The 23,360-nt window shown below is 37.4% G+C and overlaps 1 non-coding gene across 1 annotated transcript; it reads right to left on the minus strand.

Moving 5' to 3' along the window:
• Positions 1–21,155: 21,155 nt before the first annotated feature.
• Positions 21,156–21,260, minus strand: LOC132651292 (U6 spliceosomal RNA). Its single transcript, XR_009589052.1, has one exon. It is a non-coding gene; the product is annotated as a U6 spliceosomal RNA (small nuclear RNA).
• Positions 21,261–23,360: the final 2,100 nt, after the last annotated feature.

Here is a 23,360-nt window from a genome sequence, read left to right on the forward strand (position 1 = left end):
CTGTTTAATGGTTATTATTAGAGAGACATTCAAGACCACAATGAAAGAAAGAGACAAGTGGAGCAGAAATAAATGTAAAGTCTGGTTTGTAGAGAAAAACAGTACTAGGTAGTTTCAGATGGCAGTCACATGATGAAATAGAGGCAGAATTTTTCAAGAAGATTATCAGCATCAAAGAAGAGGTCCTAGCTCTGGATTTGAAGCCTAAAATGATACTCATAGAGTAAATGCCTTCCTCATAATTCTTCTGTTAATGGAAAGAGGACTCAAAGTGATTCCTAGTGCCAGGAATAAACTTCATATAAAGCCTGCTCCAAATGATCAAAGTGTGGCATGGTCCATCTGAATTTCGAATCCCAATTGACAGGCTCACCCATGTTGTGCTTTTTCTGGAAACAAGAAAGATTCAAAATTTAACATAATAGATTCTTTGTGGTTTCTCTTCAGCACGGTGCCAGCCATCTGTGTTTGGCAGAGTCAGATTACCAGTGAAGATACTGTAAAGGTTCATTGCATGACACCATGAGGGGGAAGCCTGAGTTGCATCTTGACACTACAAGATGTTGAGATACCTAAGTTATGAGACAACTGTCATAGAGTGCTGCTTATAAAGAGTGGAAATAACCAATCTGAGAGATGTATGAGACGTTGCATAGATAGGACCCTCTAAGCCTTTTGAAACAGCTTGCTGTTTTCCTTGCTGGTCTTCTTTCCTTGGTACAGTCTTCCCTCACTATGTATACATTCCTATCTACTGGAATGGGAAGGGGTATTCTGTGCATCTATGTTGGAATGATGTAACTTACTTCTTATGTGGTGGTCAAGAGATTTTTCTTATATGTCAGAAGAGACTGGACATTTAAACAGTGTATGAGTTATTGCCAAATTTTAGGATCATTGATGTTAGACTACATTTTCATCATGGGATGGTCATAAGTCAGTAGTGAATTTGGTCAGAAATTATTTGATTTAAATAAAAAAAGGTCCCAGAGAAGATGATGTTTCTGGTTTTGACATTGAATGAAAAAGATTCTGTGTATCCCAGGCTGACTTGAAAGTCAGTATGTACACCAGGCATGTTTTACACTTACAGGTCTGACTCCTGTTGAGTGTTGGGGTAAAATTTAGGCCACGACACCTGGCATCAACATCATCATCACTGGCTGGTGAGTCTGGAATGTAGGGGTTTTGGGTTTTTATTTAGTTTAGTTTTGTTTTGTCTATGTAAGCATTGGATTCTGTGGTGATCTTCATCCACATCATGTATTTGAAATTTGGCAGAGAGTATATTTAACTTTTTAGGGGGCATGTATTCATGACATTAACACTGTCTGAGCTTTCTGAGTCATTGAATTGCAGGGGTGTAGTGTTTGTTTTTTAAAACTTTATTCATGCATTTTTTCACATTTAATTTATTTTTTATTTAAAATTGTTTTTTATAATTTATTCTCTGACATGAACTTGGCTCTTTAACCACTCCTCTTGGTGGGTCCAGCCTTGCAAGGCCACAGAGAATGATGATGCAGCCATCCTTGATGAGACCTGATAAGCTAGTGTCAGATAGAAGGGGAGGAGTTCCTCCCTATCAGATTAGGGAAAGGGCATAGGAGAAAAGAAAGAGGGTTGGTGGGATTTGGACTAGATGACGGAGGGGGCTATAGTGGGTATACAAAGTGAATAAATTGTAATAAATAAAATTTAAAAATAATTTAACATCTCAATTGTATCTTCCTCCCTTGTCTCTTCCTTGTCTCATCCTCCATTCCTCTTTCCCTTTTTTCCAATTTTGTCAGATAGGAGGAGCCCTCCTCTCATACCAGCTGACCCCTACTTATCAAATCTCACTAGGACTGCCTACATCCTCTTCCTTTGTGGTATACCAATGCCTCCTCCACCATGGGGAAATTATCAAAGAGCAGGCAACAGAGTCCATGTCAGAGCCAGCCCCTACTATCCTTACTATGGATCCAACATGGAGACTGAGCTGCCTATCAGCTACATCTGAGCAGGGGTATGGGTCCTCTTCATGAATGGCTTTGGTGGGTGCATCAGTCTCTGCATGTCCCAGATTTGTTGGCCTTGGTCTTCTTTTGGAGCTCCTGTCAGCTCTGAGACTTTATATTCCCCCACTCTTTCCTATGACTCGCTGTGCTCTGCTCAAAGTTTGGTTGTGAGTCTTAGCATCTGCTTCAATCCCCTACTGGGTTGAGTCTTTCAGAGGACATGTATGTTAGGCTCTCATCCTGTTCCCTCTCTTCAGTCATGTCTGGTATCAATTCTATTTGCACTTTTCAATGAGAATTGAGCATCCTCCATAGGGTCCTCCTTCTTATTTAGCTTCTTTAGGTATGTGAATTGTAGCATGTTTGTCCTGTATTATGGCTATTATCCATTTATAAATGAGTATATACCATGCATGACTTTCTGGTTCTGGGATACCTCACTCAGGATGATCTTGTCTAGTTCCATCCATTTCCCTGAAAATTTCATGATTTCCCTGTTTTTAATATGTGAGTAGCATTCCACTGTGTAGATGTACCACAATTTCTATAACTGTTGTTCCATTGAGAGACATGTAGGTTGTTTCCAGATTCTGGCTATTATGAGTATAGATACTGTGAACATAAGTGAGCAAATGTATTTATTGAAAGGTGGAGCATCTTTTGGAAATATGCCCAGGAATGATATATTGAGACTTGAAGTAGCACTATTTCCAATTGTCTGAGAAAGCATCAGAATGATTTCTAATGGGGTCATATAAGTTTGCACTCTCACCAGCAATGGAGGAGTGTTTTCCTTTCTCCACATCCTCACTAGCATGTGCTTTCTCTTCAGGTTTTGATCTTAGCCATTCTGATGGAATATCAAAGTCATTTTGATTTGCATTGCTATGATGACTATTGATATTTAGCATTTATTTAAATGTTTTTCCACCATTTGATATACCACTGTGGAGAATTCTCTGTTTAGTTATGTGCCTCAGTTTTAAAGTGGATTATTTGGTTTGTTGGAGTTTAATTTCTTGAGCTCTTTATATATTTTGTTTATTAGCCCTCTCTGCTGTATGTAGGGTTGGTGAAGAGCTTTTCTCAGGCTGTAGGCTGTTGATTTGTTCTATTGACAGAGTTCTTTGATTCACAGAAGGTTTTAGTTTCATGAGATTCTATTTATTAATTGTTGATCTTAGAGCCAGTGCTCTTGGTGTTCTTTTCAGGAAGTTTTATCTTCTATGCCAATGTGATCAAGGCTTTTTCCCACTTTTTCTTCTAACTGATTTAGTGTGTCTGGCTTTATGTTGGAAGTCTTTGATCAACTTGGACTTTAGTTTAGTGCAGGAATATAAATATGGATCTATTTTCATTTTTCCACAAGTATATTTCCAGTTAGACCAGCACATTTGTTGAAGATGTTGCCATTTTTCCATTGCATGGTTTTGGCTTCTTTGTGAAAAATCAAGTGTCCATAGGTTTGTCGGTTTATTTATGAGCCTTCGCTTCAGTTCCATTGATTCATCATTCTGTTTCTGTAATTGTACCATGCTGCTTTTATTACTGTTGCTTTATTTATTTATTTATTTATTTATTTTATTTTGAGATAAGGGATGGAGAAACTTCCTGAAGATCTGTTACTTTACAGGATTGTTTTAGCAATTCTGTTTTTTTTTTTTTTTTTTTCCACATGAAGCTGAGAATTGTTCTTTCAAGGTCTGTAAGGGATTGTGTTGATATTTTGATGGGGATATCATTGAATCTGTAGATTGTTTTTGGTAATGTGGCAATTTTTACTATGTTGATCCTACTGATCCATGAGCATAAGGATATTTATGTTTTTTTTTTTTCTAGCTATTGTGAGGGGTGTTGTTTCCCTAATTCTTTCTCAGGCAGTTTGACTTTTGTACACAGGTGTGTTACTGATTTTTTTGTATCCAACCACTTCGCTGAAGTGTTTTTCAATTGTAGGCATTCCCTGGTAGAACTTTTGGGGACACTTATCTATACTGTCATTTCATTTGTGAATAGTGATACTTTGACTTCTTCCTTTTCAATTTGTATCCCCTTAAACTCCTTTGTTGTCTTATTGCTCTAGATAGGACTTCAGATACTGTACTGAAGAGATTTGGAGAGAGTGGGTAGCCTTGCCTTGTCCCTGAGTTCAGTGGAATTGATTTAACTTTCTTTCCATTTAGTTTGATGTTAGTTATAGGATTGCTGTGTATTGCCTTCACTGCTTTTAGGTATGTGCCTTATATCCTTGGTCCCTTTGTGACTTTAAACAAGAATAAGTGTTGGATATTGTCAAATGCTTTTGCAGCATCTCTGGAAATGATTGTGTGGTTGTTGTTGTTGTTTTTTTCAATTTATTTATATGATAGTGGTCATGGTGGATGATATCTTTAATATGTTCTTGTATTTGGTTTGTATTTTATTGAGTATTTTTGCATCATTGTTCATAAGAGTGATTGGTCTGAAGTTCTCTTTCTTTTTGGGTTTTGAGGATTTATCAAGGTTGCTTCCATTTATATTTTATAAAATAGTTTTAAGAATATAGATATTCTCTCTTCTTTGAAGCTCTGGTAGAATTCTTCCCTGAAATCATTTGGCCCTTGGTTGGGAGTCTTTTGATGTTTGCTTCTATTCACTGAGGGGATGTAAGACTATTAAATTTCTTTACCTGATCTTGATTAAACTTTGGTAAGTGGAAACAATCAAAAATTGTATATTTCATTTTGATTTTCAAATTTTGTGGCATATAGGATTTTGACATAAGAACTAATGTTTGTTTGGATTTTCTCATTGTCTGTGATATCTCTCTTTTTATCAGACTTGGTTGATTTGGATAGTGTCTTTCTGCCATTTTCTTAGTTTGGCTAAGAATTTGTCTATGTTTTTTTTTTATTTTCTCAAAGAACTAGCTCCTGGTTTTGTTGATTCTTTGAATTGTTCTCTTTGTTTCTAATTTATTGATTTCAGCCCTAATTTTAGTTATTTCTATTGGTCTACTTCTGTTGGGTGTGTCTGTTTCTTTGTTCCTAGCGTTTTCAGGTGTGCCATTTAGTTGCTTGTATGGGAAGTCTCCAATAGCTTATGAAGGCACTTAGTGCTATTAAAGCTCTTCTTAAGACTGATTTCATTGCATCCCATAAGTTTGGGTATGATGTGCCTTCATTTTCATTGAACTATAGAAATTTCTTTATTTCTTCCCTGACCCAGATTTCATTGAGTAGGGAGTTGTTCAGTTTCCATGTATGTGTAGGCTTTTTGCTATTTCTGTTATTGTCGAGATCCATCTTTGGTCCATCATGGTCTGATAGGATACAAGATATTACTTCAATCTTGTATCTGTTGAGGCCTGGTTTGTGACCTATTGTATGGTCATTTTTAGAGAAGGGTCCGTGAGGTGCTGAAAAGAAGATATATTCTTTTCTGTTTGGGTGAACATTCCTCTAGATATCTGGTAGGTCCATTTAGTTAATGATATCCATAGTGTCATTATATCTCATTTTAGGTTCTGTTTCACTTCTCTATTCTTTGATGATATTAAGTTGTGGTTGTCTCTCACTATTAATGTGTGGAGACTGAAATGTTCTTTAAACTTAATTAATGTTTCTTTTACGAATGTGGGTACCCTTGAATTTGAGGCATAGTTGCCCTGAATTGAGACACCATCTTGGTGGAATTTTCCTTTTATGAGTTTGAAGTATCCTTCCTCATCCCTTTCATTTAATTTTGGGTGAATGTCTGTTTTATTAGATATTAGAATTGCTATTCCTGCTTGTTTCTTGTGTCCATTTGCTTGAAAACCACATTCCTGCTTCAACAGCCCAGGAACTTTTTCCAGGGATTAGCTCAGTGATCAGAGGTTGGAACCAATTTTTCCCTCACCAGTGGGTTTCCTTTCACCTGGGAAACACAGTCAGTGGTGTTTTGTGGCCTACTGTTCCAACTATTGGTCACTGTGCATTCTCTGTTACCCTGCTGATCATACACAGTGTGCAATCAGCTCTGCCATGTGGGATCTGTTTTTTTTTAATTTTTACTGAATATGAGTATTTTGCTTGTATGCATGACTATGCAACTCTTGTTTGCCTGCTCCTCAGTATTCAGAAGATCGCATCAGAACTCATGAACCTAGAACAATGGATAGTAGTGGGTTACATGTAAACACTGACAATTGAGCCCAATTATTTGCAAGAGCAGCAAGAGCTCCTCACTGCTGAGCCATCTCTCCTGCCTATGTTGCTTATTTATCATCAGCATTTACGTTGCTAATATTTTTCTCTTTCTATTTTTACCTGTTTAAACATGCATTCCCTTTTAGTAAGATCTTATTAATGTTATAGTTTAAGCTGTGGCACTGCTAGTTTCTGGAAGATTAATAAAGATTTGGATTGAATGTATAATTCCTTATAGGAGCTTCAGTAAATATCTCTGAGTTTTTTCTAACTATTATATTTGTTTGATTGACATTTACAATATAGGTCTGGCTGTCCTGAAACTCTTTGCATAGATCATGCTGGCATCCAACTCAATGAGATTCACCTGCCTCTGCCTCCTGAGTGATGGAATGAGAGACATAACTGAATACACTCAGCTAGTCCATCATTTTTTTGTAGTTAACAAATGTTCATGAATTTCTCTGGTATGTACTCAGTACTGTCCATCTATTCATTTCTCTCTGTGTCTCTGTCTCTATCTTTCTCTTTTTATTTTACTCTCTTCTCTCTGTTTGTCTTTGTCCACATTAATTGGCATGTCTATTCCAAGGCTATATCCTATTATAAAAGTTCAGATATGACACAGTTATTCAGTTTTCTTCTAAGAATTACTTATGGATAACATTAGCACTTCCTTTTTAATATAAAAGCTTTAATCTTTATTTTTCAACTATAGACTATACATGAGTTGGAAAGGAGAATATACAAAACAATTTTCAAATAAAAATCATGGGTTCTATGTCTTTTATCTGGTCACTCACAAATATGATCTTATCAGCTATGATTGTTGTTGTTTGCCACCTCACATTATTTTTATCCATGTATTTACTGTACTCCACTTTCCCTTCCACAAATATATGAGCCCCCCTTTTCACATACTGATATACCACTTCACTGAGGCATGGTTAGAACATGATATTCAGTGCCATGTTGTCTTTTGACTGACGTCACCCATCTGTTCACTGTCCCCTGATAGCCACATCTCATTTGTTGCTAGATAAAATATCATGAATGTGTTTTTTCCTCCCACCTGTCTCATGACAGGGTCCTGACCTACTCACCCAAGTAACTGAAGATGATTCATAGATCACTCAAGAACCCAACTAATGACTACTTCATATTCATGCCTTACAAACTAATGAAACTCCTTTAACACAGGTTTCCAAAGCACACGTTTGGTTTTCCCTACAATCTAATCTTTAGGCTTTTTCTTTTCCCCTCCTTCACTTGTTGCACAGCACCCAACTGTCTAACACTTGCACTTCAGTTTCAGAAAATAAATAGAAGAAGCACTAGAATTATATGATTATATTGCAAATGAAGCATAAATTTATATTGTTGCCACTCTTTCTTTTGTACAAATGTATGGCATATTTTAGAATTCAGTGACCTTCAATGATGTGCATGTGAAATTCAGCCAAGAAGAGTGGGCTTTGCTGGAACCTTCCCAGAAGCAACTCTACAAAGATGTGATGCTAGAGACCTGTGAAAACCTCACTGCTATAGGTAAGAGTGCAAATTTTCTTTCACTTTTAAAATAAAGAGACAACTCTTACTTTGTTATTGATCCTCTTCTGTAATTCCAATTTTGAATGAGGAGGAGTGAGGTGAATAAATCAGGCATGGTTCTAAGGGTCACAGAAGATAGTGATTTAACTTTTGCCTTAATAATAACATGATATTTCCAATAATATATATTTTCTGGTACTATATTTTAGGCTACAATTGGGATGACCATAATATTGAAGAACATTTTCAATTTTTTACAAGTAATAAAAGGTAACTTTATGTGCATGTTGATACAGATATGAATCTTAAATTTTAATGTGTCCTGGAAGTTTGCTGTTTTTTTGTTTGTTTTTTGGCTGCTTTTTATTTTCTGTTTTTGAAATAGTTTTTTTTTTCTGGGTATCTGTGACTTTCTTAGACTTGCTTGTTAGACCAACCTGACCTCAAAATCACACAGATCTGCCTGATTCTGCCTCCACAAGTGCTGGGATTAAGGACATGTACCAGCACACTTGGAAGTTTTAAAGAAAAGCAACAGTGTATAAACAGCACTGCTTTAAGTGTACTGATGATCATTAAAATCTCACAATTCCATGTACTTCAATGTTCGGTATCTGATTTGCGATTGCAAGGTACTCCCCTAAGATTGAAGAAAATAAAATAATGTTGTAACAGAATATACCAATTGAATCATATGGTCATTACAGCTACTGAGTTGAACTGCCAATCTGTTTAGTCTCATTCTATCTACTCAGATATTATAAAATGTATATACATTGAATAGGTGATGAGTATGTGTCCAAAACCTTCTAATAAGCAAATATGTCATAGTACAACCAGTGTTACTCATATTCATACAGAAACATTGTAAAGTTTAGTGAAAGGAGCAGCTTATGAGAGTCAAGATTATTGTTGTGGAGAAACCTTAATCTCTATATGACATGTCTATGATGAACAAAAAACAAACTGTCTTAATTGAATGTGGCCAATCTTTTATTACTCTTGTAATTTAATTATGTATATCATATATCACAATGTTTCTAAGACACATGAGCATAGGGATATTGAAAGAAGCAGTGTACCTGTCTTTCTCCAAGAACAATTGATTTTGTAGTAGTTTCCACTTTGAGTAGATTTTCTGAATGTGATAAATGGTTACTGTTAATTGGTTTTACAACTTCACTGAGAATTCATCAGCAAACTCATACTGCTGAAAATACCTATGAATACTAAGAATTTGGAACTTCTTATGCATGTCTTATTCACTTCTGAAATGAAGTGTCATTCATAGAGTACAAAAATTTGTGAATGGTATTGCTGTGGTAAAACTCTGAATTCTTACAATACTCTTCATATATTTGAGAAAAGCTCTTATAGAAAAATGATGCTATAAAAGTGAATCACATAACAAATGCTCTTAACATCACAGGGATCTTCAAAAATACCCATAATGAAGTGGAATACCATGAAAGTAAATAAAGTGATAAAACTTTAAAATTTGATTCTTTTTTACCATTAGACTGAATTATAAAATTTATTCACATAGATAAATATATTTATTAGTGTAATTAAATGACTGTGGTAAATCATTCACATGTTCCAATTATCTTTGCAGGCATGAAAGCAGTCATACCGGAGAGAAACCCTTTAAGTGCACTCTATGTGGTAAAGCCTTCCCCTATACCACTGTTCTCATATGGCATAAAAGAACACACACAGGAGAGAAGCCTTACAAATGTAATCAGTGTGGTAAAACCTTTGCAAAAAACAGTCATGTCGTGCGGCATAAAAGAACACACACTGGAGAGAAACCTTATGAGTGTAACCAGTGTGGTAAAGCCTTTGCACAAAACAGTCATCTCATAATCCATAAAAGAACACACACTGGAGAGAAACCTTATGAATGTAATGAGTGTGGCAAAGCCTTTGCAGAAAACAGTCATCTCATAAGCCATAAAAGAACACACACTGGAGAGAAACCTTATGAATGTAATGAGTGTGGCAAAGCCTTTGCAGAAAACAGTACTCTCTTAAGCCACAAAAGAACACACACTGGAGAGAAACCTTATGAATGTAAACAGTGTGGTAAAGCCTTTGCACAAAACAGTGCTCTCATAAGCCATAAAAGAACACACACTGGAGAGAAACCTTATGAATGTAATGAGTGTGGCAAAGCCTTTGCAGAAAACAGTACTCTCTTAAGCCACAAAAGAACACACACTGGAGAGAAACCTTATGAATTTAAACAGTGTGGTAAAGCCTTTGCACAAAACAGTGCTCTCATAAGCCATAAAAGAACACACACTGGAGAGAAACCTTATGAATGTAACCAGTGTGGTAAAGCCTTTGCAAAAACAACACTCTCTTAAACCACAAAAGAACACACACTGGAGAGAAACCTTATGAATGTACCCAGTGTTGTAAAGCCTTTGCACAAAACAGTCATCTCATAAGCCATAAAAGAACACACAATGGAGAGAAACCTTATGAATGTGATGAGTGTGGTAAAGCCTTTGCACGAAACAGTAATCTCATAAGCCATAAAAGAACACATACTGGAAAGAAACCTTATAAATATATGCAATGTGATAAAGCGTTTGCACAGCAGAGTAGTCTCTGAAAACATGAAAAAAAAAACAGTGGAGAGGAGCCTTGTGAGGGTAATTAGTGTGATAAAGCCTTTACATTTAACAATCATCTCCTAAGACAACCACACATTCTGGAGGGAAACCACACGAATATACCTACATGGCAAAGCCTTTGCACATAACATCTCCTAATACATAAAAGAACACATACTGGAAAGAAGCTGTCTGTCTGTAACCAATGTGAATAAAACTTTTGGATTTCAGAATCATCTTCACACTCATGAAAGAAATCCTAATGGAAAGAAAATCTGTGAGTGCTTTTAACATGTTGAAACCATTCCACATTTGTATAATCTTCATCATCATGAAAGGATTCATAATGGAGGAAAACTTATGAATGTGTTAAAATGGTGAGGCTTTTCACAAATCTAGAGTCATCATCATCATAAAAATATCCTTACTGGAGAGGAATTCTGTGACTATAAGCAATATGGAAAGGCCTTTGTGTTCCTTGGTCTATTGAGATCCAGCAGAACTGAAAAACTAGCTCAATGGAAATGACCTCCCTTTTCTAAAGGGTAAAGGGAATATGGGGAATAGGAATGGAGGGTAGTACTAGGGGAGAGAAGGGAGAGGGACTACGAGTGGATTTTAAAGTAAATAAACTTATTTTTAAAAAGAATACAATGAATGATGAATATCAATTACATGCAACAGTATTATATAATAAGGTGTTTATGGAAGACTTATTGATAATCCTGATTCTCAATATTTACTGTTTTCAATTGCCTCACTTTACACAAGAAACTTTTAGTCCAGTGGATGAATATGTAGGGAATGGTGAACTAACACCAGCCAGGAAGTTCTCTGAGAGTAACACAACAGTGGTAGCCTGTAGCAGTTTCTTTGTGTACACATACCTATTGTTCCAGGGGTTCTATTGAAAACCATCACAGCCCACACTGAATTTTGAGATGTGAGGGAGGAGGCTTTCTTTTCCATGTATGACTCTGCTTCTGGCCTAGATGGGTAACCATGTCAAGGGTGAGTTTTCTCTGCCTGACTTCATCTGGAGAGTATCTTTAGACATGGACACCACCAATCAAATTTGATAGATGGCCTTTGACACAGATCCCTGATAACTCTCCCCTCCCTTCAAATATCGGATAATTTGGATCTGTGTCCTTGTTCTTATTCATATAATAGGAATGTACTGTTTAATGCAAATCAAGCATCCTTGAATTGCCTAGCATTAAACAATTATCTACACCTATGCTTGGAGCATCCCAGGCACTCCCCAAGGGATATAAGCCTCTGTTTTCTGTTTTCTGGAATTAAAGTTGAACTTACTTTCTGAGGTGGTTCCCAGAGTGGCTGACCACAGTTATGCTTGTGGGCTTTCCAAGCTTTATGCTAATCATCTTCTGCCCATTTTGCCTTCCTGGGCTGGTGGGAAACAGCCCTCCAGGCAGCAAGAGAATCGCGATCTCTGTAATGCCTGTGATAAAATGTTTCAGACTTCATAGCATTTCAAATTTCACATGTTTCTGGATATGAGATGGTCAATCAAACAGTGTCTTGGAGTGGGACTCTTTAAAATGAGTTATACTTATTGTTTAGTTCACTGTAAGGTTGCAGGCAAGCTTCATGGTATGAAATCTTCTGAGTACAGTGGCCCATGGAAAATAAATAAGCACGGAAATTTTATTTCTCTGTTTTTAATAGCTGAGTACTGTTCTGATAATGTATGGGTGGATGGCAGAGGAGAGAAACTCCCCTTTTGAGTGGTCTAGGGAAAAGGGATGGGGGAAGATGGAGGAAGGGTGGGACCAGTAGGAGTTGAGGGAGTGACCTTCAATCAGCATATACAATGAATAAATTGTGAAAAATAAAAACAATTAATGAAATAAAATAAAATATAGTAAGGAAAACAAAACAGAAAAGCAAAAATTTGAGTCTAGTTTGGGTAATCGCCCTCCCTCAAAGAGAATAAAGAAGATATATAGAAAGCAAAGAAAAACAGAATCTTTGTCTTTGTCACCTTTCTTCCCCGTGGGCTCACTTGAAGATCATTATCCAATGGAGACCATGCTTCTCTCCCTGAAGTTTATGTTACCATGAAAGTAGGATTCAAACCTGGAACTAATGGCAGAGGTTCCTAGTTTCCTAGTTAACATATCAAATGAAATCTACCTGCCATTTTCTCCCAGCAATCCTTCAGTCCTTCCATGTTATCTGTTCCTCCAGGATAGTATAGCCCATGAAATGCCCTGAATTCTCCTTCCCAGGGCCTGAGCTTACCTTATTCCCCCCTCACCCATATATAGGAAAACTATTTTGGCTACCTGGTCCTGTCAAGAGCCATGCAGGAGCAACAGCAGAACAGCTGTAGAACTCATGGAATATGGCTCCCATTAGCATAGTCATGATGAGTTTGTCTTGGAGAAGCACAATCCCAAGAACTGCTTTTCCTGAGGACTTTGAGCTCTTATGTAGCGTATCTCTGCTTGTTGTCCTTATGATGCCCATATTCCTCAAAAATGAGGTGTATGAAAACTATAAGGAGTATATATGGGCACTATCACTGGCATTTAAAATTAACAATGCTTGATTTCTTTTCACATGTTTACTGGAGCAGATTAATGAATTAACCACTGCCCTTGAAAGGAGTCATAGATGTAGATTGTTAGCAATCACCATTATACCTAGAAAGAATTTGGAGAAATAGATTGTTTAACAAGGTCAGGGAAGATGTTTTTGCTGATGGCTCTGGTGTAAAAATCTTAGAGAACAATTTAAAGTTAATAAAAGTACACTATTAATAGTAAAGCCAGGAATGTTTTAAGGTTGGTGAGCTGAAACAATAGCCCAAGGTAGCATTGGCTGACTGGGCACCCTCAAAATGGGTCTAAAACTGAGACAGCAGTTGATTCCTCTATATTTGTTTTTTCCCTCAGCTTCTTGATATCATTTAATAAAAATGATTGAGTAGATGCACACCCCTTTAAGATTTAAAGTACAGGTGCCAGTACCATGCCATTTTTTTTATTACTGTTGCGCTCTAGTACTACTAGAGATCTCAGAAGATGATACCTCCAGAAAATCTTTTATTGTACAGGCATTTTTTTTAATCAATTCTGGGTTTTTGTTTTTCCATATGAAACTGAGAGTTATTCTTTCAAGGTCTGTAATGAGTTGTGCTGGTATTTTGATTGGAATTGCATTGAGACTGTAGATTTCTTTTGGTAGAGTGGCCATTTTTTACTATGTTAATCCCACCAATCTTGGAGCATGGGAGATCTTTCCATCTTCTGATAGCTTCCTTGAAGTTTTGTCTTTTGTATACAGGAGGGCTTCAGATATATTTTTTATTTAATTTTGTATCCAGCCACCGTACTGAAGGTGTTTATCAGTTGTAGGAGTTCCCTGGTTGAATTTTTAGGCTTATTCATTTGTAGTATCACATCATCTGCAACACATGCTGGATTGGATATGGAGAAAAGGGAACCCTCCTCCATTGCTGGTGGAAATGTAAACTTGTACAACCACTTTGGAAATCAGACTGGTGCTTTCTCAGAAAATTATGAATAATGCTACCTCAGGATTCAGCTATACAACCCCTGGGCATACATTCAGAAAATTCTCAACCATACAACAAGGACATTTGCTCAACTATTCTCATAGCAGCTTTGTTCATAATAGCCAGAATCTGGAAACAACCTAGATGATGTCCCACAACTGAGGAGTGGATACAGAAATTGTGGCACATTTACACAGTGCAGTACTACTCAGTATTTAATAACAAGGGAATCAGCAGGCAAATGGATACAACTAGGAAAGATCATTGTCAGTGAGGTATCAGACTCAGAAAGACATGGTATATACTCACTTCTAAGTGGATATAAGTCATGTAATATAGAATGAAGCATACAAAAATCTATAGTCCTAAGGAAGCTATCCAACACAGAGGACCCTAGGGAAGATGCTTAATCTTCATTCAGAAAGGCAAATGGGATAGACATTGTTAACATGAGAAGACAGGGAATAGGGCAGGAACCTACCACAGAGGGCCTCTAAAAGAATCTACCAAGCAGGGTATTGAAGCAGATGCTTAGACTGATAGCAAAACTTTGGGTAGAGAGCACAGAATCATATGGAAGATTCAGGAGATAAAGATCTGGATGGGCCAGGCACAAGACCAACAGAGCAAAAATAAATATGGGCCCTGGGGTTCCTGCTCCAACCAAGGACCATGCATGGAGAACAACTAGAGCCCCTGTTCAGATGTAACCCATAAGTTTCTCAGTCTCCATGTAGATTTCCTAGTAAGGGTAGCAAGGGCTTTCTCTGACATGAACTCAGTGTCTGGCTCTTTGATCACCTACTCCTGAGAGGTGCAGCCTTGCCAGACCATAGAAGAAGCAGGTGCAGCCATTCCTAGTGAGTTCTGATAAGACAGGCTAGTATAATATAGTAGGGGAGGAGGACTTCCCCTATAAGTGGACTAGGAGAGGGGTATAGAAAGAGAAGGAGGTAGGTTGTGACAGGCAGAAGGTGAGGGGCGGGCCTACATTCAGTATACAAAGTGAATTAATTGTAATAATCAATAAAAATGTGTTTTTTTCCGGGATGACTGGACTTATGCAACTGTCTCCTAACAACAACTGAAAAGAATACTATTTCATTTCTACACGTTTTCCTTTTCCTCTAATACTATTTATAATAAATACCCTTGATAAAATTCAGTGGTTTGTTATATATTCCTGGTATCATAATATAGCATAATATATTACAAATCAAAATTTGACATGTTAAGCATATAAAAATAGTTTATGAAAAAGTGGCTTGAATTTTCAAAAGAGCAAAGAGTATTTACTTAAAATTCTGGAGGGTGGAAAATGGAAGAAAAAATGATGGAAGAATAAATAATAATATATAAATAAATTAATATTTCTTACATAAATTACAATATTTTGGTTATTGAGATTTTAAAAATATACACAGAACACTTTTTTTCTTTCTTTCTTCTTCTTATTAATTACACTTTATTCATTTTGTATCACTCCATAAGCCCCTCCCTCCTCCCCTCCCGATCACACCCTTCCTCCCCTTTCTGCATGCATGCTTCTCCCCAAGTCCACTGATAGGGGAGGTCCTCGTTTTCTTCCTTCTGATCTTAGTCTATCAGATCACATCAAAAGTGGCTGCATTGTCTTCTTCTATGGCCTGGTAAGGCTGTTCCCCCTCAGGGGGAGGTGATCAAAGGGCAGGCCAATCAGATTGTGTCAGAGGCAGTCCCTCTTCCCATTACTATGTAACCCACTTGGACACTGAACTGCCATGGGCTACATCTGTGCAGGGGTTCTAGGTTATCTCCATGAATAGTCCTTGGTTGGAGTATGAGTCTCTGGGAAATTCCTTGTGTTCAAATTTTCTTGTTCTTTTGCTCTCCTTGTGGAGTTCCTCTCCTCTCCAACTCTTGCTATTTCCCACTTCTTACATAAAATTCCATTCACTCTACCCAACAGTTGGCCATCAGGCTCAGCATCTGCTTTGATAGTCTGCAGGTCAGAGGCTTTCAGAGGCCCTCTGTGTCAGGTTCCTAGGTTGTTTCCTGTTTTTTTCTTCTTCTGATATATATCCTCTTTGCCTTTCAGGATGGGGATTGACCATTTTAGTTAGGGTCCTCTCTTTTGTTTAGTTTGTTTAGATGTACTGATTTTAGTGGGTTTATCCTATGTTGTATGTTTATATGAGTGAGTATATACCGTGTGTGTCTTTTTGATTGTGGGACAACTCACTCAGGATGATCCTTTCCAGGTCCCACCATTTACCTGCAAATTTCATGATTTCCTTATTTTTCATTTCTGAGTAATATTCCATTGTATAGATGTACCACAATTTCTGCATCCATTCTTCAGTTGAGGGGCATCTGGGTTGTTTCCAACTTCTGGCTATTACAAATAAAGCTGCTACAAACATGATTGAGCAAATGTCCTTTTTGTGTACTTGAGCGTCTTTTGGATATATGCCTAGGAGCAGTATGGCTGGATCTTGAGGAAGCACTATTCCTAGTTGTCTGAGAAAGCACCAGATTGATTTCCAGAGTGGTTGTACAAGTTTACATTCCCACCAGCAGTGGAGAAGGGTTCCCCTTTCTCCACAACCTCTCCAGCATGTGTTGTCACTTGAGTTTTTGAAATTGGCCATTCTGATGGGTGTAAGGTGAAATCTCAGGCTTGTTTTGATTTGCATTTCCCTAATGGCTAGTGAGGTTGAGCATTTCTTTAAGTGCTTCTCTGCCATTCGGTATTCCTCTACAGAGAATTCTCTGTTTAGCTCTGTTCCCCATTTTTTAAGTGGATTACTTGGTTTGCTGCTTTTCAGCTTCTTTAGTTCTTTATATATACTGGATATGAGTCCTCTGTCAGATAAAGGGTTGGTGAAGATTCTTTCCCAATCTTTAGGCAGTTGCTTTGTTTTGGTGATGGTCTCCTTTGCTTTGCAGAAGCTTTTCAGTTTCATGAGGTCCCATTTATTGATTGTTGCTCTTAGAGCCTGTGCTGTTGGTGTTCTGTTCAGGAAGTTTTCTCCTGTCCCAATGAGTTCTAGGGTATTCCCCACTTTTTTTTCAAGCCGATTTAATGTGTCTGGTTTTATGTTGAGGCCTTTGATCCACTTAGACTTCAGTTTTGTGCAGGGTGATAAGTATGGATCTATTTTCATTTTTCTACATGTAGACATCCAGTTGGACCAGCACCATTTGTTGAAGATGCTATCTTTTTTCCATTGTATGGTTTTGGCGTCTTTGTCAAAGATCAGGTTTCCATAAGTGTGTGGGTTTATTTCTGGGTCCTCTGTTCAGTTCCATTGATCCACCATTCTGTTTCTATGCCAGTACCATGCAGTTTTTATAACTGTTGCTCTATAGTACAATGTAAGATCAGGGATGGAGATACCTCCAGAGGATCTTTTATTGTAGAGGATTGTTTTAGCAATTCTGGGTTTCTTGTTATTCCATATGAAGTTGAGAATTTTTCTTTCCAGGTCTGTAAAGAATTGTGTTGGTAATTTGATGGGCATTGCATTGAATCTGTAGATTGCTTTTGGTAAGATGGCCATTTTTACTATGTTAATCCTGCCAAGCCATGAGCATGGGAGATCTTTCCATCTTCTCATATCTTCTTCTATTTCTTTCTTCAGACATTTGAAATTTTTTTCATACAAGTCTTTGACTTCCTTGGTTAGGGTTACTCCGAGGTACCTTATGTCATTTGTGGCTATTGTGAAGGGTGTTGTTTCACTAATTTCTTTCTCAGCCCTTTTGTCTTTTGTTTACAGGAGGGCTACCGATTTTTTTGAGTTAATTTTGTATCTGGCCCCTTTGCTGAAGGTGTTTATCAGCTGTAGAAGTTCCCTGGTAGAGTTTTTGGGGTCACTCACATATACTATCATATCATCTGCAAATAGTGATAATTTGACTTCTTCCTTTCCAATTTGTATCCCCTTGATCTCCTTCAACTGTCTTATTGCTCTAGCAAGGACTTCCAGCACTATGTTGAAGAGATATGGAGAGAGTGGGCAGCCTTGTCTTGTCCCTGATTTTAGTGGGATTGCTTTAAGTTTCTCTCCGTTCAGTTTGATGTTGGCTATAGGCTTGCTGTATATCGCCTTTACTATGTTTAGATATGTGCCTTGTATCCCTGATCTCTCCAATATTTTGAACATGAATGGATCTTGGATTTTGTCAAAGGCTTTTTCAGCATCTAGGGAGATTATCATGTGGTTTTTTTTCTTTCAGTTTGTTAATATGGTGGATCACATTGATGGATTTCCATATATTGAACCACCCCTGCATACCTGGGATGAAGCCTACTTGGTCATAGTGGATAATATCTTTGATGTGTTCTTGGATTCGGTTTGCAAGTATTTTATTAAGTATTTTTGCATCAATGTTCATAAGGGAGATTGTCAGAAATTCTCTTTCTTTGTTGAGTCTTTGTGAGGTTTAGGTACCAAGGTGACTGTGGCTTCATAGAATGAATTTGGTAATATTCCTTCTGTTTCTATTTTGTGGAATAGTTTGAAGAGAATTGGTGTTAGCTCTTCTTTGAAGGTCTGGTAGAATTCTGCACTGAAGCCATCTGGTCCTGGGCTTTTTTTTTTGGATGGGAGACTTTTGATGACCGCTTCTATATCTTTGGGGGCTATAGGACTATTTAGTTGATTTACCTGGTCCTGATTCAGCTTTGGTAAGTCAAATCGATCAAGAAAATTGTCCATTTCATTTAGATTTTCAAATTTTGTGGCATATAGACTTTTGAAGTAAGTCCTAATGATTGTTTGGATTTCCACAGTGTCTGTAGTTATGTCCCCCTTTTCATTTCTGATTTTGTTGATTTGGATGGTGTCTCGCTGCCTTTTAGTTAGCTTGGCTAAGGGTTTGTCTATCTCGTTGATTTTCTCAAAGAACCCGCTCTTGGTTTCATTGATTCTTTGAATTGTTTTACTTGTTTCAAATTGATTGATTTCAGCCCTGAGTTTGATTATTTCCAGCCGTCTACTCCTTCTTGGTGTGTCTGCTTCTTCTTTTTCTAGGGTTTTTAAGTGAGCCATTAGGGTGCTTGAATGAGCTGTCTCGAATTTCTTCTTGAAGGCACTTAGTGCTATGAACTTTCCTCTTAGCACTGCTTTCATTGTGTCCCACAGGTTCGGGTATATTGTGTTTTCATTTTCATTGATTTCTAGAAAGACTTTAATTTCTTTCTTTATTTCTTCCCTGACCCAGCTGTCATTTAGTAACAAGTTGTTCAGTTTCCATGTGTGTGTAGGCTTTTTGTTATTTCTGTTATTGTTGAGGTCCAGCTTTATTCCATGGTGATCAAACAAGATACATGGGATTATTTCAATCTTCTTGTATCTGTTGAGGCTTGCTTTGTGACTCACTATATGGTCTATTTTGGAGAAGGTTCCATGAGGTGCTGAGAAGAAGGTAAATTCTTTTGTGTTTGGGTGTAAAGTTTTGTAAATGTCTGTTAGGTTCGTTTGATTCATGACCTCTGTCAGAGACATTGTTTCTTTGTTTAATTTCTGTTTTGTTGACCTGTCCTTTGTTGAGAGTGGGGTGTTGAAGTCTCCCACTATTAATGTGTGGGGATCTATATGTGCTTTAAATTTTATCAATGTTTCTTTCACAAATGTGGGTGCCCTTGTATTTGGGGCATAGATGCTCAGGATTGTGATGTCTTCTTGGTGGAATTTTCACTTGATGAGTATGAAGTGTCCTTCCCCATCTTTTTTGATTAATTTTGGTTGAAAGACTATTTTATCAGATATTAGAATGGCTATTCCTGCTTGCTTCTTGCGTCCATTTGCTTGAAAAGCCGTCTTCCATCCCTTTACCCTCAGGTAATGTCTATATTTGTGACTTAGGTATGTTTCTTGTATACAACAGATTGCTGGGTTTTGTTTACGCATCCATTCTGTTAGTCTGTATCTTTTTATTGGAGAATTAAGTCCATTGATATTGAGAGAGAGTAATGACCAGTGGCTGTTAGATCCTTTGAATTTGATGTTGGCTGTGGTCATACGGTTGTGTCCTTGGTTGCTTTTTGTTTTACTGTAGTGGAGTTATTTATTTCCTGTGTTTTCTTGAATGTAGCTAGCTTTCTTGGGTTGTATTTTCCCTTCCAGTGTCTTCTGTAATGCTGGATTTGTTTGTAGGTATTGTTGAAATTTGTTTTTGTCATTGAATATCTTGTTTTCTCCGTCTATGAGGACTGAGAGTTTTGCTGGGTATAGTAGCCTGGGCTGACATCTGTGTTCTCTTAGGGTCTGCATGATATCTGTCCAGGCCCTTCTGGCTTTCATAGTCTCTGTTGAAAAGTCAGGTGTGATTCTAATGGGTTTGCCATTATATGTTACTTGGCCTTTTTCTCTTGCAGCTTTTAGTATTTTTTCTTTGTTCTGTATACTTACGGTTTTGATTATTATGTGGCGGAAGGATTTTCTTTTCTGGTCTAATTTATTGGGTGTTCTATAGGCCTCTTGTATTCTTATTGGCCTCTCCTTTAAGTTGGGGAAATTTTCTTCAGTGATTTTGTTAAAAATATTTTCTGGGTCTTGGTGCAGGGAATCTTCTTTTTCCTCTATTCTTATTATTCTTAGGTTTTGTCTTTTTATGTTGTCTTGAATTTCTTGGACGGTCTGTGTCAGGAATTTTTTAGATTTCACATTTTCTTTGACAGATACGTCTATTTCTTCCATTGTATCTTCTACACCTGAGATTCTTTCTTCCATTTCTTGTAGCGTATTGGTTATGCTAACCTCTGTAGTTCCTGCTTTCTTCCCTAAGTTCTTTCTCACCACACTTTCTTCCATTTTTTTTTTTAATTTTTCCAATTCTATCTTCAGGTCTTGAGCTATTTTGTTGGTTTCCTTCCCCTGTCTGACTGTATTTTCATGTTTTTCCGTCAATTCCTTCAGCTGTTTGTTTGAACAATCCACTGTTTCTTTTATTTCGTTCAGTAATTTAAGCATTTCCTCTCTAAAGGCCACATACTGTTTGGCTGCAGCTTCCTCTATTTCTTTTCATATTTTATTTGTTTCCTCTGTTATCATCTTCTTGAGCATAGAAGTTAGGTCGTCTCCTTGAACTTCATTTATGCTGGGGTGTCTATTTGCCCCTGGATAACTGGGTTCTGGGGATGCCATAATGCTCTGGCTTTTGTTGGTTGAACTTTTACGCTGTCCTCTATGGGCTATCTTAGTTGTTTGAATTTAGTTTCTGGTTGTTCCTGGACTGTTGTAGTGGAGAGAATCCCTTTGGCAGGAAGATGGTTTTTAAAAATATGGAACGCTTCACGAATTTGTGTGTCATCCTTGTGCAGGGGCCATGCTAATCTTCTCTGTATCGTTCCAATTTTAGTATATGTCCTGCTGAAGCGAGCCCGAATATGTACATATTAACAGGAATATGTTTCTGGATAACTGGATCAGCTGTTAAGAGTGCATACAGCTCTTGCACTGAAATATGAGTTCATTTCCTGACACACATATTGGGAAGCTCATATACATTGTTTACAGAAATGTCTTGTGTCCAAATCCGTAATTTATTAATTATTTATGCTAGCTCACAACCTTGTAAAATTATTGATACGCTTGAGTATGAGTTTTGTAAATGGAAGGATGCTTGAGCATCAATCAGCTACCCTTTATAATTAACATGTGGAAATTTACATAAGTTTGCATGCATGTGTGTGTTTACATATAAAAACACACATACATGCCTCTAACGATGAGCACTCAGTCATTCAATCACTGCATTATGAATGAACACAAACATCCAAATTCAATTCATCTAATTCTAGCTAAAGAATTATCTGACATTATGTGTACATTTGTATGTACATTTATATGTATATGTATATATACATATATGTAATTCTAAAGTATTGTTTCATTTCTGATTTAAAATCATCAAACATAACTAAAGACATGTTTTAGTATTTAACATGCTTGCCACATAAGCAGGGAAATGTGAATTTGATCATGATAAAATGATGGAAGAAATGTTGGGTGCAGAAAAATAGGCCTGTAATCCAAACTTTATGATCATGAAGACAGAGAGAAGGTATGTAATCCTGTCCACTGATTTCAGCAAAATCAGAAAGTAAAGGTTTCATAGAGATAAAAATAAAGTTGACAACTGAAGAAGAGAACCACAGTTGACTGGGACTTAAGAAGCACATGTGCTTATGTGCATGAACACCCACACACAAGCTCACAGTCACAATAGAGCTAAGGAATTAAAAATTCACAATTATTTTAAAAGTTCAAAGAATCATACCACAAACAATTTTTATAATTCTTTCTAAATAATTCTCTTCATATTAAATATTGAAAAATTTTCAGACCTGTTTGAAGTTGCTTGGCCATTGAATCAGAACTTCATTGATGAAAAAGCCTTGATCTTGTGCACTCTTGAAGACAAACTCTCCCACTTTAAGTAGTAATACATTTCGAAAACTATATGCAATAAAGTTTTGTATATCATACATTTCCATAATATTCGTATTCTCATCAAAGCTTATTTCATCTCCAGCAGCATTTTTTTTTTCAATGCAGTTTATTCAGGAACATTGAACAATCCTCGGCCCCGGGGAAAGCCAGCCCACAGCTTAAATAGCCTCTGGGTAGCCAACCCAGGCGTGCCACGGGGGCAATGCAGATAGGTCCACATACATGGAAGCAAGCCAGATCCTCGGCCTTAGCCAAATGTGGAGTTGTTCGTGACAGAGAGCACTCACCATCGGGAAGGTGGAAGGCGGAAACCAGCTCCATCTTTAAGGCATAGCATTCCGCAGCTCTCTACAGTTCCCCCTTTTTGTTTTAGACACATCAGGCAAGAGTAGAGGTCTGATCTCTGATATTAGAAATAAATTGGGACTTTGTACAGATGTTCATTTAGGTGTCATCCACCCAAAGAGCATCAGACCCGTCCGATACCTTTTTCTCAGAGGCGGGACCTGGGGCATCAAACCGCATGCAATCAGACATGCTCTTCTCTGGGTCCAAAGCGGCTGACCCTGAGTGCAGTGCTTAGCCTCACATCCTGTGTGTCTAGTTTTATGTTGAGTTCTTTTATCCAGGTGGACTATAGTTTTCTGTAGGGTGAAAAGTACAGATGTATTTGCATTCTTCTACATGTAGACATCCAGCTAGACCAGCACCAATTCTTGAAGATGCTATCATTTTTCCATTGTATGGTGGTGTTTTCTTTGTCAAAAATCAAGAACCTGTAGGCATATGTGTTTATTTCTGGGTGTTCTTCTCGAGTCCACAGATCCAGCAGTATGTTTCTATGCCAGTACCAAGCCTTTTTTATTGCTGTTGCTCCATAGTACAGCTCAAAAACAGGGATGGAGATAGCTCCAGAAGATCTTTTATTGATTCTATTTCACCAAAGTCTATGAGTCTGTTTTTTTTTTTTCAGGGTATTTAATCCCCTTGAGAATCCCAAAATTGAGAATTGTAAAACCCTGTTTACT

This window comes from Meriones unguiculatus, assembly GCF_030254825.1.
Source record: "Meriones unguiculatus strain TT.TT164.6M chromosome 13 unlocalized genomic scaffold, Bangor_MerUng_6.1 Chr13_unordered_Scaffold_44, whole genome shotgun sequence".
Classification (NCBI taxonomy): domain Eukaryota; kingdom Metazoa; phylum Chordata; class Mammalia; order Rodentia; family Muridae; genus Meriones; species Meriones unguiculatus.